At 53.5% G+C, this 17,943-nt stretch overlaps 1 protein-coding gene and 1 long non-coding RNA gene across 2 annotated transcripts in view; one reads left to right on the forward strand and one right to left on the reverse strand.

Annotated features, from left to right (window-relative positions):
- STEEP1 (STING1 ER exit protein 1) overlaps positions 1 to 11,959 on the forward strand; it is a 55,707-nt gene extending 43,748 nt beyond the window's left edge. Inside the window, exon 9 of the transcript XR_002073174.2 lies at positions 11,729 to 11,959. The gene's annotated coding sequence lies outside the window, so the exon portion shown is untranslated. The remainder of the gene's footprint in view (positions 1 to 11,728) is intronic.
- LOC109250769 (uncharacterized) lies at positions 8,856 to 16,170 on the reverse strand. Its single transcript, XR_002073175.2, has 3 exons — positions 15,826 to 16,170; positions 14,846 to 14,985; positions 8,856 to 9,182 (listed from the first exon to the last, which is right to left on the reverse strand). It is a non-coding gene; the product is annotated as an uncharacterized LOC109250769 (long non-coding RNA).
- Positions 16,171 to 17,943: the final 1,773 nt, after the last annotated feature.

Raw genomic sequence — 17,943 nt, forward strand, 5'->3', positions numbered from 1 at the left:
TTCCCCCAGGTATCTTCATGGCCTGCTCCCTCACCTGCTTCAGGTCCTGTCTTCAGTGTCCTTTTCTCAGAGAAGTCCTTGCTGTCCCTTCTGTCTAAAAGGGATAGCTTTTGGGGCGCCTGGGTGGCTCAGTCGGTTAAAGCGTCCGACTTCAGCTCAGGTCACGATCTCGCGGTCCGTGAGTTCGAGCCCCGCGTCGGGCTCTGGGCTGATGGCTCAGAGCCTGGAGCCTGCTTCCGATTCTGTGTCTCCCTCTCTCTCTGCCCCTCCCCCGTTCATGCTGTGTCTCTCTCTGTCTCAAAAATAAATAAACGTTAAAAAAAATTTTTAAAAATAAAAATAAAAATAAAAATAAAAGGGATAGCTTTTTTCTATCTAAAAGTGAGGAATCACTTCCGGTGACTGAAGTCTACTTCTACTTCAGTAGTAGTACCCCTACTACTTCCGGGGTAGCCCAGTCGGTTGAGCGTCTGACTCTTGGTTTCAGCTCAGGTCATGATCTCGAGGTTCATGAGTTCGAGCCCTGTGTCAGGCTCTGAGTTGATGGTGCAGAGCCTGCTTGGGGTCTCTCTCCCTCTCTCTCTCTCTCTGCCCCTCCCATGCTCGCTCGCTTGCTCTCTCTCTCTCTCAAAATAAACTTAAAAAAATAAAATAAGATTTTCTCACTTCCCCATACTTCCTATCCTCCTTCCTTGCTTCAGATTTCCTGTAAGACCCTCTATATTTTTGTTGCTCGTTTTATTGTGTGGCCCTCCCACTGTAATGTAAGCTCAGTTAGAGAGGGATTTGGGGGGGAGGTCACTGTTGATTCCCGAGCCTAGTAGAGGTCCAGGTAACATAGTAGATGCTCAATAAACATCGGTTCAATGAATGAATGAAAGAAACACATACTGAGTGCCAGGATGATGGAGACACAGGCAAGCCTAGGGCTTTCCCTCAGGGAGCTCGCTGTCTCTGCAGGGAGAGAGCAAGGAAGAGGCAGGCCTGTAGGGACCCCACCCTGCTCTGATACCCCAGACAGGAGTGAGGACACTTGCTTGCTTCCTCCGCTCCCGGAGTGCCTGAGGGGAGCCTCACTCCCAGCTGTTTGGTTTCCAGGCTGCAGAGCGGGAGCGGAACGGGAGGTCCCACAACCAGAAAAGGTTTCCCCTCCTTGCGTCTGGCTCCTTTGGTCCTGGGCCTGAGAAGGGAGTCCCTGCAAGCTCTTGGCTGCCGCCCTGGAGCCTGGAACCCTCAGCCCCGCTCTGGAGCACAGCCACAGCCTCCCCGCCGGAGGGAGGAATACACCATAACGCGTTGCGATGGTCCATTGACCCGCTGGGGACCACTACAATGTCAGCACCTGGGGGGCAGGGACCGTGTCCCTGCCGCTCACGGCCCAGCCCAGTCCCTGATCCCACTCCCTGCAGAGTATGGCGGTGCCCTGGCTGTATGACTTCGGGCAAGTCGCTTCATCTCCCCTGTGCTTCGGGTTCCCCATCTGTCAGGTGGAGACAACAGTGGTCCCATCTCATGTGACGTTAGGAGCGTTAAGTGAGCTATTTAACATTTATTTATTTTTTGAGAGACAGAGCATGAGCAGGGGAGGGGCAGAGAGAGGGGGAGACACAGATTCCAAAGCAGGCTCCAGGCCCCGAGCTGTCAGCACAGAGCCCGACGCGGGGCTCGAACTCACGAACCGCGAGATCATAAACCCGAGCCGAAGTCGGACGCTCAACGGACTGAGCCAGCCAGGCGCGCCCCAAGTGAGCTAATATTTGTAAAGTGCTTAGAACAGGTGCCGGGTGGATGGTCAGGGCTCCGTAACAAAACAAATGCCAAATACTACCTGTTGCTTCATGAATGAACTGCAGACATGGTCGCCCCCACCTGTCCTGAGCTCAAATGCGAATCTCACAGGCCTCGGCCACATCCCTGAACTCCTTGAAATGAAATATGTTTTGTGCGCCCGCGAGAGAGGCGCATTTTTTTCTGTGAAGGGGAATCACTGATTTCACCAGAGGGGCCCGGGAAGAAAGAATGGTTGGGGGCCCCCTGGGTGGCTCAGTCGGTGGAGCTTCTGACTTCGGCTCGGGTCGTGACCTCATGGTTCGTGAGTTCGAGCCCCACGTCGGGCTTTTTGCTGTCAGCCTGTCAGTGCAGAGCCCGCTTCAGGTCCTCTGTCCCCCTCTCTCTGCCCCTCTCCTGATTGTGGTCTCTCAAAAATAAACATTAAAAAAAAAAAGAAGAAGGGTCAGGAATCACCGCCGGTCTGGTACTCCAAATGCTCACGGAATAAGCAAACCACTTTACCTCATTGCATCAATGTCCTCATCTATAAAGTGGGGATAACAGCCATACCTACTTTATAGGGTTCTTCAGGGGAAAAAAGAAGGCAAAGCCCCTAGTAGATTATCTGGAACATGGTAAGGTAGGTATTTTTTTTAATGTTTATTTATTTTTGAGAGAGAGACAGAGAGTGAGCAGGGGAGGGGCAGAGAGAGAGAGAGAGAGAGAGAGAGAGAGAGAGACAGAGAATCCGAAGCAGGCTCCAGGCTCCGAGCTGTCAGCACAGAGCCCGACGCGGGGCTCAAACCCACAAATGGTGAGATCAGACCTGAGCTGAAGTCAGATGCTGAACCAACTGAGCCACCCAGGTGCTCCACAGGTTTGTTTGTTTGTTTGTTTGAAGTAGGCTTCATGCCCAGCAGAGAGCCCAGTGCGAGGTTTGAACGTACCACCCTGAGATCAAGACCTGAGCTAAGATCGAGAGTCAGACGCGTCACCGACTGAGCCCCTCAGGTGCCCCCATGGTAAGGTAGGTATTATCGCTGGAGATTCAGGAAGCCACCTGTGGTGTGTGTGTCTGGGATTGGGGGTGCGGGGCAGGGCACAATAATTGGAGCTCCCAGAATTCGCGCCCGGCGGTCAGGCTGGTGGCACGAGCTATAAAATGAGATTTGCTAGCAGGGATCTGCCCCTGGAAGCTGTAGGTGGTCCCGCCTCTCCCCTAAGGTAGGGCTGGAAGCAGGACTGACTCCCCTTGCATCTAGATTGATTTTAGGGCACAAGGTGACCCCTCCTAAATAGCTCCCCCTAACGTTGATGCCATGAGAGTCCCTCAGAGCTGGAGCAACAAAGCCTTTGTTAAAATGTACGCTCAGCGGCAAACCCGTGCAGAGAAGCAGAGTGAGGGCCACCCCCTCCCGCCAACAAATTTCTTCTTCGATTGGATGTTTCGGGGGTTCTTCCCCAGGAGCCACACTGCTACCGCCAGTCATAAGAGTTGTCGCTCCTCACTCATGGGTGTCCAGCTGTTTTCCTGAGTGGGGCACAGTGGGCAGCCTTGCCCGCGCTTTAGGCCAAGAGGGCAACTGATTCTAAACTGACACCCCCCCCCCTCGTCCCCGCCCGCCCGGCGGGGACCCTTTCTTCTCGGAACAGCAAGGCATTGTTTTTGAACCATCATCCAGGTAATTTCCTGTGTGGATTCTCAAAGCCTGTTTAATTGGGCAGTTTACTTGTCTTTCACCTTTCTAGTGCCTGGTGAGCCACTTGAACTATATTTCCTCCCTGTCTCAATGGTTTTTCCTTTGTGGCTTTATAATTCGTTTTCCTTTGTCACTTGCTCCCTTTTAGAGCCGCGCCTGCTCATGAGGTTTAATCCTGAGCCCCGTCATTTTCATCCGCCTGCTCGTAGACAAGTGTTTTTTTCTTGGTTGTCGGCTCTGAAACAGTTTTTCTGATCGGTTTTTATCCCATGTAACATCCACATAGTTGTGTTTGCCTGGGAGCTAGATTGCCACCGTGGACACACGCAAGTGTCGTCACAGCAAAACCAGGGCTTATCTACCAACCCCCCTGGATCGGAGTCCTGTTTAGGGAGTGGTTTTAGGTAAAAAGTTGGGGAATTCAGGAACACAGCGCCTTCTCTAAATAATACACACGTTCCCGGGTACAAACTAATCCAAGGGAGAGAGGACAGATCCATGTGGCCAAGGACGAGGGACCTTGAAATCTGAACACTATTTGGGCCTGCCGAAATGCTTCGTCTTCTAGCTTTAACTGAGACCCCAACGCCACTTGGCAATCCTGTGCTGTGTCCCTTGGTCAGCGCCTCCTCAGTGTCACCAGCTGGTCCGCTGATTCAACTCAAATGCAATAGCGCCCCCTTCCTCTCTGCAGTGGGCACTGTCTGTGCTTCCGGGACCCCCTTCGGGCCTGAAGGACTCGAGGCCTTTGGCAGACGGCCCTCAGCTCTCAGACCCCTTTGGGGATTGGCTCAGCTGAAGAAAGCCGCTCTGCCCAAGGGCGTGACCCCTTCCCAGGGCGGCCGCACCCAACGGGACGGCTGATGGGGGGTGTAGAGGCCCAACCCCCCGGTCCCAACTCCTGGCTTCAGAGCTCCTCATGGGGCTGCCCGAGGCCTTTCTCGAACCTGCACTGCAGCCCAACTTCTCCTTCCCCCATCCTGCTCCCCTTCCTTCCCTTCCATGGCTGGTGGTCCCAGGAGCACTCCCTAATAAACATGCTGATCTTTATTTCAGAGCCGGCTCCTCAGCAAACCCGACCTGCCATGCCCTCTTCTCCTGCCCCAACCCACCCCGCATCCTGCCCAAGGCTGAGACCCGCTTCCCGCTTCCCCGGTGTGCTCGGGTCCAATCCACCTTCCCTCCCCTTGAGCCTTGCTCCATCACTCATATCCTCTCTCTTTCCCGAAGCTTCGGCCGCCCCCCACCCATCACTTCCCCTCCACAAATATCTCAACAAACACCTCCTTTGGCACAGAGCCCCCTGCCAGCTTCTGTTCTTTCTTGGCCTCCACAGTCTAAGCTTCTCCGCACAGTACAGTCTGATGGCCGTTCTCTCCCCTCTTCATTTCTAGGACGCTTGGCTCCCTCCACTTTCTTTACATTCCTGGAATGCTGTGATCTCCAGAGCCCTGCCCTTAGCCTTCTTCTTCTTTTTTTAAATTTATCATTATCATTTAAAAAAAGTTGGGGCGCCTGGGTGGCTCAGTCGGTTGAGCGTCCGACTTCGGCTCAGGTCACGATCTCACTGTCCGTGAGTTCGAGCCCCGTGTCGGGCTCTGTGCTGACAGCTCAGAGCCCGGAGCCTGCTTCGGATTCTGTGTCTCCCTCTCTCTCTGACCGTCCCCCGTTCATGCTCTGTCTCTCCCTGTCTCAAAAATAAATAAAACGTTAAAAAATAAATAAAATAAAATAAAATAAAAACAGTTTAGTTATTTATTTTGAGAGAGAGAGAAAGAGTGTGCAAGTGAGGGAGGGGCAAAGAGAGAGACGGAGAGAGAATCCCAAGCAGGGCCTGCACTGTCAGCACAGAGCCTGAGTCGGGGCTCAAACCCATGAACCGTGACATCATGACCTGAGCCGAAATCGAGAGTCGGACGCTCAACCGACTGAGCCACCCAGGCGCCCCAGCCCTCTTCTCTTCTTACTCATGACCCCGGCTTCAACTACCCCCATCTGCTGAAGGTGTCCGTCGTATCTCCAGCCCAGACCCCTGCTGCTGGGTGATAGCACTTTGATATCCAAGTGGCTATTAGATGTTCCCCCATCTTTATACTAAATACAGGGAAAATGTTTCCACTCTTGCCTACAAGATGGGGCTGATGTAGTCTAGCATCCATGCCTCGCTCACACAGTTGTTCAAAGGGCTAAGCGAAATGATAGTTTTCAACTTAGAATTCTGTGTAAATAGATAAGTTATAAAAAGTAAAAAAAAAAAAAAAAAAAGACATTCCCACCTCGATGGCCCACGAGGACCTCACGGCCCCCATATCGACAACGGCTCTCATCTCCACCCCAGCCTGTGTCCTCCCTGTGAATGGCACCCACCAGTGTCCCCAGTGACTCAAGTCAGAAAACTGGCACTGTTCTTGGCATGACCTCTCTCCCTTGTCACCTGCTTCTCAACAATGATCATGTTCTGTGGATTCCACTTTCTCGAAGGTTCTCGAACCTCTCCTTTGTGCCCTCACTGACCATGGCCTCGCTCAAGCTTTGTTGTTGTTGTTGTTGTTTTAGTTTATTTATTTTGGGAGAGAGCGAGCACGCACGCGTGAGCACTGTCAGCACAGAGCCCGACGCGGGGCTCCAACTCACGAACCGTGAGATCGTGACCTGAGCCGAAGTCGGGCGCTCAACCGACTGAGCCCCCCAGGCGCCCCCGGTTCCAGCTGTCGGCCCAGCAGTCTCTCTGCCCTGACACCCGCCCCCGCCCCCTCTGCTGCCAGAGCAGTGGCTCTTGGTCACTTGGATCATGGTGCTCCCCTGTTTGAAATGCCTCAGTGGCCCCCTGTTGCCTTCAGAATGAAGTAAAAACTCTCTTAATTGGCACCTCTCGGATCTGGCTGCCGCCTCCCTGACTCCATCACCCCCCCCCCCCCACCCCACCCCAGAGCTCTATATCCTGGCACAGCTGGGCTGCTTAAACTGCTGTGAACATGCCTCATTCTCCCATGTGTCAATGCCTCCTTTGTACATGTCCTCTCTGGAAAGCCGCCTCATTACCAACCCCCCCCGTTATCCTTCCCTCCCCTGCCCCCCATTTACTTGGCAAGGGTCCTTGCAAACTTTCCCGGCTCTTCGAGGCTATCTCCGGCCCCCGCATTTCCCCTCTTTTTACAGACATCCGTTGGCCGTGTGGCACCTTCCTCACTGCCTCTCTTTCCGGGTCTCTCTTCCTACCAGACTGAGTTCCTTGAAGCCAAGAGCTCCATCCTGTGGTCCCGGTACCTGGCATGGGGGGGGGGGGGGGTTGGCTGGCAGCTAGTTGCCCCTTATTAAGGGCTTTGGGGATGGATGGGTCAATGAGGCGCGAGGGGGCAGCCGGAGGAGAAAAGAGAACAAGAAGCTTGAGAGGAGGCAGAAGGCAGATACCAACCATTCACAGGTTTGCTCCCGCTAGACCCCCTGGCTTTGGCGGCTGACACACCCGGTTATCCCGAAATGCAGTCTGCTTTTGCCCCCCAGAGGCCGGGGCGGGGGGGGGTGCCTGTGGTCTCCTCGCCTTCCTGCATTTCCCAGGAGGCACAAGTGAGCCCAAACCTTCAGAGTGCTGCCTGTGGCCACAGCCGGCTGGAGAAGACCCCTGCCCTCCTCCCCCCGCCCCTCGGTGACCATTCCCCCCTCCCTGTGTCTCTGAGAGCCGGGCCCCCCACCCAAGCCCTCTGCTGGTTGTGAGGCAAAGTGGGGAAAGCAAATCCCAACAAGGCTCACCGCCGCTTCCTGCACCACGTGTGCATCCGGCAGCGTGAGCCACCCCAGGCACCTCGAAAAGGATTCCAGGGACGCAGCGTTGTCGGTGCCCTTGGCCTTTGGGGGTAGCTGGGCTGAGCCCGGGGCAGCTCTGGTCACAAGAAGCCTCTTCCTTTTTATCCCCGTGTGCTAGACAAATGTTTTCTGTGCGTGCCGTGACATGAAAAAGGTTGATCAATCCTGTTCAATGCTATCTAGTAGTTCTGGACAGGTACCGGGGCGCCTGGGTGGCTCAGTTAAGCATCTGACTCTTCGTTTCGGCTCAGGTCACCATCTCACGGTTCCATGAGCTCGAGCCCCGCGTCAGGCTCTGCGCTGACAGCTCAGCTTGGAGCCTGCTTCGCATTCTGTGTCTCCCTCTCTCCCTGCCCCTCCCATGCGCGCTCTCTCTTGAAAATAAATAAACATTTTTTTTAAAGCTTTTTCTCCTGTCTTAAAATACGGCAGGGGCTTTTTTTTTTTTTTTTTTAATCCCCATTTTACAGGGGAAGAAACCAAGGCGCAGCAAGGTCAAAAGACCTACCTGCCACAGCGCTGTCACAGACAAATCTGGCAAGGGTAACTGGCTTCCTAAGAACGGGAAATCGAGAAAGCCCAGCCTCTGGGAGGGCAACCAGCTGAGGGACAAGCCCTCTGAGGCTGTCCGGCCACAAGCGCATTTACACTGTGCCCACAAGGGGTCAGTAGGTTCCGTGGGAGCCGAGGCCCACAGAATGGAAGGCGGAGCCATCCCCCCCCCCCCCCACCTCCGGGCTGCACCGCTGCTGCCTCGAAGGAAATCCCGCTACCGCCAGAACGTCCTGGAAGTGCCTCCTCCCCGACACGCCTGGGGTTGTGACTGGCCAATGGCGTGCTTACCCCAGGAAGGCTGGGGAAGTTCCCACGGGCCACGCCTTCGCGTCTGGCCAGTCCTCCGGATGCGAGCAGTCATCTGTGCTGGGCAGTGCCTGTAGCCGAGGCAGCTGGCACATACGCCCCCTGCCCGAAGGGCCGCAGCCGTTTCCACGGGAATAACTGGAACCAAAAATATCACAGGGCTGGGTCTGTCGGGCCAGAACCTTCCCGGGTGGGGGAGGTCGAGAGCGGGAGAGACTTGAAGAACCATATGTAACGTAGCACAAGATTTGGAGCCAGACCTGGCTTTGGATCCCGACTCTTCCTCTATCAACCATGACCTTGGACGGGTTACTTCGCTTCCCTATGGCTCAGTCTCCTAATTGCTAGAACAAGGAAGAAAAACGCCTTTCAGGGTGATTCTGAGGACCTCTTCACTCACTCCTTTGACAAATACTGCCAAGCTTCACCTAGGCTAGCTACTAGCTTCAGGGCATGTGACGCCGCTTTGGATTCAGTGGCTGGCACATAGCAAGTGTTGAATCACGGATACCTTCTCTTTGAAGGTCAGGCCATGAATCTGGACTCGAAATAGGCAGTTGGAGGCATGCCGAACGGAAGCAGGAGGAAAAACCACTGGGGGAAGGCTCCACTCATATCTGCAGCTGGGGACAGGAAGTGGGGGGGTGCGGCCGGGGAGGCAGAGCCGAGAAGAAGCTTCCCGTCTGCTCTCTGGAAGCCGCTGGGCTTCCCGTCGCAGGTCACCTTGCCCGCCTTTGGGTGGTGGTTTCAGGATGTGGGGAGGAGGGGAGGGCACGCATGTGCCGCGGCAAGGACTCGAGCCCGGGCATTTGAAGGATGGGAGAACACAAGAGTATGGAAATGCCTCACTGCGGGTGAGGCCCCGGTTCCTCAGACTCAGACAAGGGCATCAGGGGATACGAAGACCCTCGAGTCCTTTTAGCCAATGAATGTATCCACCTCGTTGAGTTTAGTCACGAATGTAGCCATGAATTTGTCCAATGCTGCTGCGTTTCTGTTCGGTCCGCCCCATCAACTGCAAAGTTTTCCACACACTTTTGCTTCCTCCTGTAGAGAAATCCTTTTCTTAAAAACACGCCTCTCCCTAGCGTCACGTGATGCCATCTTCTGGTACATCAGAATCAGCCCCTAGATTGCAGGCATCTGTACCACCAGCAGCCCCCAGCCAGCAAAGCTGATGAAGGAGGTCCAGAAGAGCCCCTGGAGATCATTTCCTGCATTAGCCAACTGAGGATCGGAGAGGCAACGTGACTTGTCAAAGGTCTCACAGCCACCAAGTGGTAGGGAGAATTAGAAATTTCCCAGGGCGCCCCGGTGGCTCAGCTGGTTGAGCGTCCCGACATCGGCTCAGGTCACCATCTCACCATCTGGGGGGGGTTGAGCCCCGTGTCGGGCTCTGCTCCGGAGCCTGCTTAGGATTCTGTGTCTCCCTCTCTCTCTCTGCCCCTCCCCCACTCACACTCGGTCTCTCAAAAATAAATAAACATTAAAAAAATTGGTTTTTTTTTTTTTTTTCAATTTTCGTAGGTTTCTAGTCGGGAGACTGGTCTATGTCGCCCCCCCCCCCTCCCCCAAGCCAAATGGCTTCCCATTTGGGATGTCCTTTGCTGGACTTCCCTCATTGCCTCTCCTCTCTGCCCTGGGCCCCAATTTCCTTTCGTTCTGTCCTTATGGGCACAGTTGGCAGCTAGACCAAAGGGGTTTGTCGGGTGGTGGAGGCACCAAGCAGGCTTAGGCTACCTTCTACAGAGCCAGCGTCCAGGAAGCAAAGCCGTGGACCTTCCTGTCAGGTGACAACATGACGGGCTAGAGCCAGAGTCCTTCCAGGGCCAGACTGAGGGTGAAGCAAGGAACCTGTGGAGAGGGGATGTTCTAGGCTGAGGACCACAGGCCTGGGTTTCCTGTCGGGGCCATCTCTGGGCACTATTGTGAGGAAGTTAGATCAAAGTTAGCGAAGAACTATTTGAGGTTGTTTTTTTTTTTTTCTATAAGATTTTATTTTTTTTAAGTAACTTCTGCACCCAACATAGGGCTCGAACTCACAACCCCAAGATCAAGAGTCACATGCTCTACCGACCCAGCTGGCCAGATGCCCGAGAACCATTCATTTTTTTTTTTTTTTTTTTTTCAAGAAGAGTTGACTAAGCACCTTCTACAAGCCAGGCGCCGAGCAGGTGAATGAGAAGGGCAAAGTCTCTACCCACCTTCATGGACCTGATAGTCTAGTAGGATCCCCATCCAGTTGGTTTTTTCAAAAGACACATACACGATTCTTAGTCACGTGTCCGTCCTCTACGGCATTTTAGTTAGCGTTAGAGTACCTCTCGGACCTTTGAAACTTGGGTTTCTGATGCCAAAGTACTTCTGAGCCTTGAGCTTAACCAGTGGAGTGTTGGTAAATGTTTAACGACCTGCTCTCTGGGGAGAAGTGTATGCATGTGTACATGTAGCTAAGTTATTTATAAATTTTACTGGCATAAAGTATGTGGCACACACATTACATATCATAGTGAAAACACACAATATTATTAAGTTATTGATTATTAAGAAATTACTTTTAGGGATGCCTGGGTGGCTCCATCGGTTGAGTGCCTGACTCCTGCTTTTTGACTCAGGTCATGATCCCAGTGTTGGGGGATCGAGCCCCGTGTGGGGTTCCACACTGAGCATGGAGTGTGCTTGAGATTCTCTCCCTCTATCCCTCTGCCCATCTCCCCTGCATGCATGCTCGCTCTCTCTCTTTCCCTAAAATAAAATAAAATACATATAAAATAAAATAAAATAGGGATGCCTGGGGGGGCTCAGTCAGTTAAACGTCCAACTCTTGAGTTTGACTCAGGTCATGATCTCGTGGTTCGGGAGTTCGAGTTCCACATCCAGCTCTGTGCTGACCACGCCTTCTTAGGCAGAGCCTTCTTAGGGATTCTCTCTCTCCCTCTCTCTCAAAAGAAATGAACTTAAAAAAATAAAATAATTTTATGCATTTATTGTCAAATTTGATTAATAACATTTATGGATATTAATATACTTTTAATATTGTTAATTAGTAGCTAACTGATTCTCACAGAACGCTTTTGGTGATTTTTGCCAGACTCTTGCCTCTGTAAGCTTGTGGTTGCTATTGATGAGCAAGCGTAGTTCTTTTTTTTTTTTTTTTTTTTTTAAGTAGGCTTCATGCCCAGCACAGAGCCTGGCTTGGAGCCTGACGCCGAGCCCAACGAAGGGCCAAGAAAGGGCCCAACTTGGGCCCAACGTGAGGCTGGGCCTCTCACCGCCCTGAGATCAAGACCTGAGCCGAGATCAAGAGGGGGACGCCTCACTGGCTGAGCCCCCCGGGCGCCCCAGCGGTTCTGACGTGAATATTGGTTGATCTTTTCGTTTCTGTGTGAGACAACAAAGACCTATGTCACAACTTCATTAATTTATCCTCGAGGAGACCGACATCTTTCACGAGAGGGATACTGGCTCTCAGATACTAGAAGATGATTCCCTCGTTATCTGGCATCATTCGCAATGTGACAGTTGCAGGCTTGACTCACTGTTGAGTTTGATCTGCATGATTCACATTTTCCCCCTCATTTTCTCCGGTCTAGAAAATCAACAACAACAACAATGAATCGAAGCCTGATTAAGAGCATTTACCGATCTCTGCATTACGAGTACCCAGCGCATGGCTGATTGCAAGTCCCCAGCCTCACCGTGACATTGGGAAGAGATGTGCAACTGCCCACTGTCATACGGTATTTCAGCCGCCCGGATGTGGGAGATCGTCACCTCACGTGTACGGGTCACAGTAAAATAGAGTCAAAATGGTTAGGGAGTGATGAGTTTGTGGCTATTTATTACCTAGTTTTTAATTTTTTTTAACGTTTTTATTTATTTTTTGAGACAGAGAGAGACAGAGCATGAGCAGGGGAGGGGCAGGGAGAGAGGGAGACACAGCATCGGAAGCAGGCTCCAGGCTCTGAGCCGTCGGCACAGAGCCCGACGCGGGGCTCGAACTCACGGACTGCGAGATCGTGACCCGAGCTGAAGTCGGAGGCTTAACCGACCGAGCCCCCCAGACGCCCCTATTACCTATATTTTTCTATAACCTTAACAACCAGCTCACATTTGTGACAAGGTGGCATTTGGCTCTCATGGGCCAGGAGGAGCCAGCTCCCTGGGCCTGGCTAGATTTCCAGGTCCTGAATGACCCTCATCCCTTCTCCCACTCCCCTCTGCCATTAATTCGAGGACCTCCCAGCCCACCGCCACAGCTGGGGAGCTCCCGGGTTCCAGAGCTAACCCTAGCGGCCACCTTGAATGAAGGCACTGGAGAGAGTGACAACGGTGGCTTTTCCATGGCTGGGTGGCCTCTTTCTGCCTGAAAAAAAAAAAAAATGCAGAGGTGGAAGACAGCCAGGGACACTCACGGTGACTCCGGAAGGCACATCTGGCAAGCACTCAAGACTAAGAGGAAAAGGAGGGATGAAGCAGTGAGGGCAGGGGAGCTCGGGCTCAGCCCTCTGTCCATTTGGCTCTACTCCTAGGCTGTAATTTATTGCTGAAGACTTTCCAGAAAGGCTGGTGACGCTGGAGACGAGGCGGCGCCGTGGGGGGGGGGGGGGGGGGGGGGCGCAACCCTTCGCCCCTGCCTCCAGGATGTCAGCCAGAGCCTGCGGGTGGTCTCTTGTCTGCTCTTGGAGTCTACATCCGGGGCCCATTCGTCTTTCGGCAGGAGACGGTGGCAGTGACTTTGGGGCTGTTGTGGAATATGACTCCCTCCGGGGAAAGCCCGCCCTGCGTTCTGGGCCATCCTCTGCGCGCTGGCCACGGATCAACCCTGTTTCTTTCCGGGTGCCTCTGCTCTCCAGGCCACCCCCCAGGCAACTTATCAGGTCCGACGGCTCCGTACAGTTGGGCCATGCTGGGATGAACCACGCGAATGGGGACCCTGTGTTTGCACCTAGGCTGGCGGCTGCCCAAGGGCCCGGGCCCCAGCCCCACCCCGCACTCAGTACAAGGACCAGCCCGCGGGGACCGAATGAATCAATGAGTACAAGCCTGGCGGACATTCAAGATTTCTCCCTGGTGAAACAGAAGCACAGTGTGGAGGCCTGTGTGGAAACACTCATTTTCCCAGCGTGTACGAGGAGCGTCCTTTATTGTTGCGGGACGCTTGGTGGCAGGGGTGGGGAGGGCAAACCCCGCCCCCCACCCCCACCCCCTCCCCCACGCACACACAGGTTCTCACCCGCTAGCTGTTCTGTAACCGGGAAGTTCAGATGCCAACTGTTTTCCTTCCAGCCTAACAGGAAAGTCACCTTCACCCCCACCTCCCCGTGTGCGGCTCCCCCCGCCCCCCACCAAGGAAGCTGCTGGCCCAAGTCCTGACTGGGAGCGATCGCTCCTTCTTGGCATCCGCCCGAGAACATCCTGTGCATCGGAGAGGCCGGGTGCCGCCATTCCCCGTCCTACGCGGGTTGGGAAGTGATCAGAGGGAGGACGCAGACATCGCCGGCTCAGTACACTCGCAGTGGGGAGGGATCCAGCTGGACAGGTTTACAAGCGGTCCGCTCCACGCCCAGCACCCCCACCCCCGCGCCCTGGCCAGCACGCACACCGGCATCCACACACGCGTCCTCCAGCAAACGCCTTCGGACAACCCCGTTCACAGGCTGACAAGGGGGCATCGTAAAGTCCCTGCGCAGGGAGGGTCCGTGCCTGTCCTCTCCAAGGAGCACATCCACACCTTCTGTTAACGTGCCCTGGGCTGCCGGCCCCTGTGAGTGTACCAGCTTGGAAGTTCTGGCGTCCGTGTTGTGTGTGTGTGCCCGTGTTGTGTGTGTGTGTGCGTGTGTGTGTGTGTGTTAAGCATCTGACTCTTGATCTCTGGGCTCAGGTCATGATCTCCCGGTTGGTGAGTTTGAGCCCCGCCTCGGGCTCTGTGCTGACAGCGCCGAACCTGCTTGGGATTCCCTCTCCCCCCACCTCTCTGCCCCTCCCTTGCACACTTGTGCACACACACACACACTCCCTCAAGATAGAAGATAGGGGGCGCCTGAGCGGCTCAGTCGGTTAAGCGTCCGACTTCGGCTCAGGTCATGATCTCACGGTTCGTGAGTTCGAGGCCCACGTCCGGCTCCGGCTTGACAGCTCGGAGCCCGGAGCCCGCTTCGGATTCTGGATCTCCCTCTGTCCCACCGCCGCTTGCGCTCTGTCTCTCGCATTGTCTCAAAAATAAATAAACGTTTAAAAAAAATAAATTCGAAATAAGTAAATAAACATTAAAAAAAAATATTAAAACTTTGTTTCTAGACCAGACTTCGCTCCTGTGCTCCAGACCCCCCAGTCCACGTGGCACCTGGATGCCCCACCGGCGGTTGAAATTTCACATGGCCTACGCTTATCGTCCTCTCCTTCCCCCTCAAGCCCACAGTCCGTCCTGTCCCACGATCCCTCCCTCAAGAAATAGCACTGCCCCTCACCTACTTGGCCAGTCGGGAAAGCTGGGCCCTCCCTCACCCCACACCTCCACACCGTCCCGGGTCACCGAGTCAGACCTGCTCTATCCTGCACATTTTTGCGTCATCGAGCCAGCTGCGCTCCCTGTCAAGACGTTAGGTCAGGCCACCGTCTCCTCGAGGTGCAGCCCTACTGCGCTGCCTCAGCCCTGTCCCTGAACCAGCCCCGAACGATGTGCCCAGAGCAGCAGGGAGAAGGCCCACCTGCCCAAACGCATCTTTCTCTCCAAGCTGTAGGTACCCAAAGGTCCCCGTACTTCAGTCAGTTCTCGGGGACATGTGCTGGCATATTAGCTAGCTCCCCCTTGAGCTTCTCCGATTTGTCCTCCTGGCATCGAATTTTCCTGGGCAAAAAGGAAGGAATGTGAGGTGAGAAGTCAGTTTTGAGGCCAAGGAGGAAGTCAGGGGAAGTCCCCGAGTGGGGTAATGTGCCTAGAGGGGATTCCCAGGATTTGAGGAAAGTGGCTTCCAGAAAAGATGGGGGCTGGGTCCTGAAGGGACCGCCCAGAAGAAAGAGTGTCCAGAGGAAGGCATTATTAGCCTGGGGAAGGGAGGGTCTCAAGTGGCCTGACGGCTGGATGGAAGCTTCCTTCTCAGGGTCTCTCGGGGGTAGAGCCATGGACGACTTCCCAGAGGGAGAGTGCTAACATCTCCCAGGATGTGGTCTGAGCTTCCTCCCAGAAGGGAGGCAGAAACCGGAAACGGGGGGGGGGGGGGGGAGGCAACTAGGAGTGGAGCTGTAGAAGTAGGTTCTCCCCTCTGAGACCTCTGACCCGAAGAGACGACAGAGTCCCGCCTTCCTGCTCTGGGCGGGCGGGTGGGTTCTGACCCTCCCCGGACCCTGAAGGAGGCTTTTTGGCCTTCCGTGGTAATTCTTCACAAGACACCAGTCTCTCTTCCCCACCCCCGTCCTGTCGCCCTCCGGAGAGTCCCTCCACAGTCCCCCTCCACAGTCCTGCAAGCCCACGCCCTCCAATGGCCCCATTCACCTTTGTCCCCCCAGTGTGAAGTGCGCCCCCCCAAACATAACAGGGGCTCAGAAAGTTACCCCCATGCCGCTCCCTGTTCAGCCCGCAATGGGCCGGTCTTCCCTCCATTGTCGCTCTTCCTCGGAAGCCAATCCCTCTCCCGGGAACTCGGTGGGCATAACACCTTTGACGCATAACACCTTTGACGCATAACACCTTTGACGTCTCTCAGCCCTGCAGCCCTGTGACTCACTGTAGGTGACATTGCTTCCAGACCCATAAGCTACCCACGCTGCGAATTACGAAAGGAACCGTGAGTCAACGTGGTGGCATGAGGTCTTTTTTTTCCCTACGTATATGGGTTGTGTATTTCTCGTTGTGCTCGGGATGAAAGTAAGTCCAGAGTCCTGTCGTACTTTGCAAGCCTCTTCAAGATCTGGCTGCTGCTAATTGGGGAGACGCTGGTCAAAGGGTAGAAACTTGCGCGTGTGAGTAAGTTCTAGACATCTGAGGTACAGCGCGGTGATTACAGTTAATCAGACCGTATTATGTACTGGAAAGTTGCTAGGAGACTCGGTCTTAAATGTTCGCAGCACAAAAAAGAAACGGCGAGCCCGCCCCGGGACTGAAATACCAGCTAACACTATGGCGGGAATCGTTTTGCAACAGACAAGTGTATCAAACCATCTCATCCCAGGGGCTTCAAAGGATACAATGTTGCCTGTGAATGACAGCTCAGGAAAGCTGAGAAAACAAAGATCTGGCTGCTCTTTTCACCTCTCACTGCTCCCCCCAACCCCCATTCCTGTGTACCTGACACCTGGTCATCATTTTGTAACTTTTTCTTTGGCAAGAACTTCCAATTTAGAAAACCTTGGACAAACAAAAAAGAGGGCCAAAAGCACTTGCATACCCTTTACCCAGATTCGCCTCTTGTTAACCTTTTATCCTATTTATCATTTGGGTTCTCTCTCCACACGCACGAACGCACGCACGCAGGCACACGTTATGTACATACGTTACACACACACACACACACACACACGCACACATACACGCCTTATATGAACACATTCTGTATATCCATTTTGTACACTCTTTTCTGAGCCATGGGAGGGTAAGTTGTATACACCATGATCCTTTAACCCTCCACTTCAGTGAATTAATTTCCTCAGTGTAGAGATGTCCTCTCCAAGGCCAGGGCACTGCCATCAGTTTCTCACATCGGACAGTGTTCCAATACTTTAGTCTGAGGTCCATATGGCAGTTTTATCAAGTGACACATTGATGTCCCTTAGAACATGTCTTCCCTTCTGTACTACTCTAGAGTCATGTATTGCGCTGAGTTGTTCTTTCTATTTAGCTGTCATTAATCCGGAACATCCCACAGCGTCGTCGGGTCTTTTATGACCTTGCTAGTTTTGGAGAAATCACTTCCCCATCTTGCCAATTTGCTTTTTGCTTTCCTGCCAACGTTTCATTTCATTTTATTTTACTTTATTTTTTTTCCTGCCAAAATTTTTAAAGGTTTTTAAAAATTTTTTTAAGTTTATTTATTTATTTTTGAGAGAGACAGAGCACACATGAGAGCAGGGGAGGGGCAGAGAGAGAGAGAGGGAGAGATAGAATCCTAAGCAGGCTCCACCCTGTCAGCATGGAGCCCGATGTGGGGCTTGAACTCACACACCGTGAGATCATGACCTGAGCCGAAACCAAGAGTCGGACACTTAACCGACTGAGCCACCCGGGCGCCCTTCCTGCCAACATTTTAAAGCAGAATGCTCTTCGTGCTGTGTTTGCCTGGTGTTTCCTCATGAGGAGAGTGGGGGTCCACGTCTCTGCTGGCACACCGCGTAGGTGATCTGGTGCCCGATCTGGGGACACGCAGTGTATATCTGTCTCCCATTAGTGATGCTAATTTTGATTACTAGTTCAAGGGGGTGCGCAAGTTCTAACGGCTACTTTTTTTCTTCTCCCTTGCATATAATAAACAGTCTGTGGGGAGACACTTTAACACCGTCAAATATCCTGCTTCTCATTGAGATCCCCACTGCATTTATAGCGGCAAAATGACAAGATTCGGACTTCACTGATTGGCCCTTGCACTGTAGCTATGTTTTAAAAAAAATTTTTTTTTAATATTTATTTATTTTTGAGACAGAGGGAGACAGAGCACGAGTGGGGGCAGGCCAGAGAGAGAGAGGGAGACCCAGAATCCGAAGCAGGCTCCAGGCTCTGCACTGTCAGCCCAGAGCCCGATGCGGGGCTCGAACCCACAAACCGTGAGATCTTGACCTCAGCCAAAGTCAGACGCTTAACGAACTGAGCCATCCA

Source organism: Panthera pardus, unplaced genomic scaffold (genome assembly GCF_024362965.1).
Source record: "Panthera pardus isolate Hobbes unplaced genomic scaffold, ASM2436296v1 HiC_scaffold_27, whole genome shotgun sequence".
Lineage (NCBI taxonomy): Eukaryota > Metazoa > Chordata > Mammalia > Carnivora > Felidae > Panthera > Panthera pardus.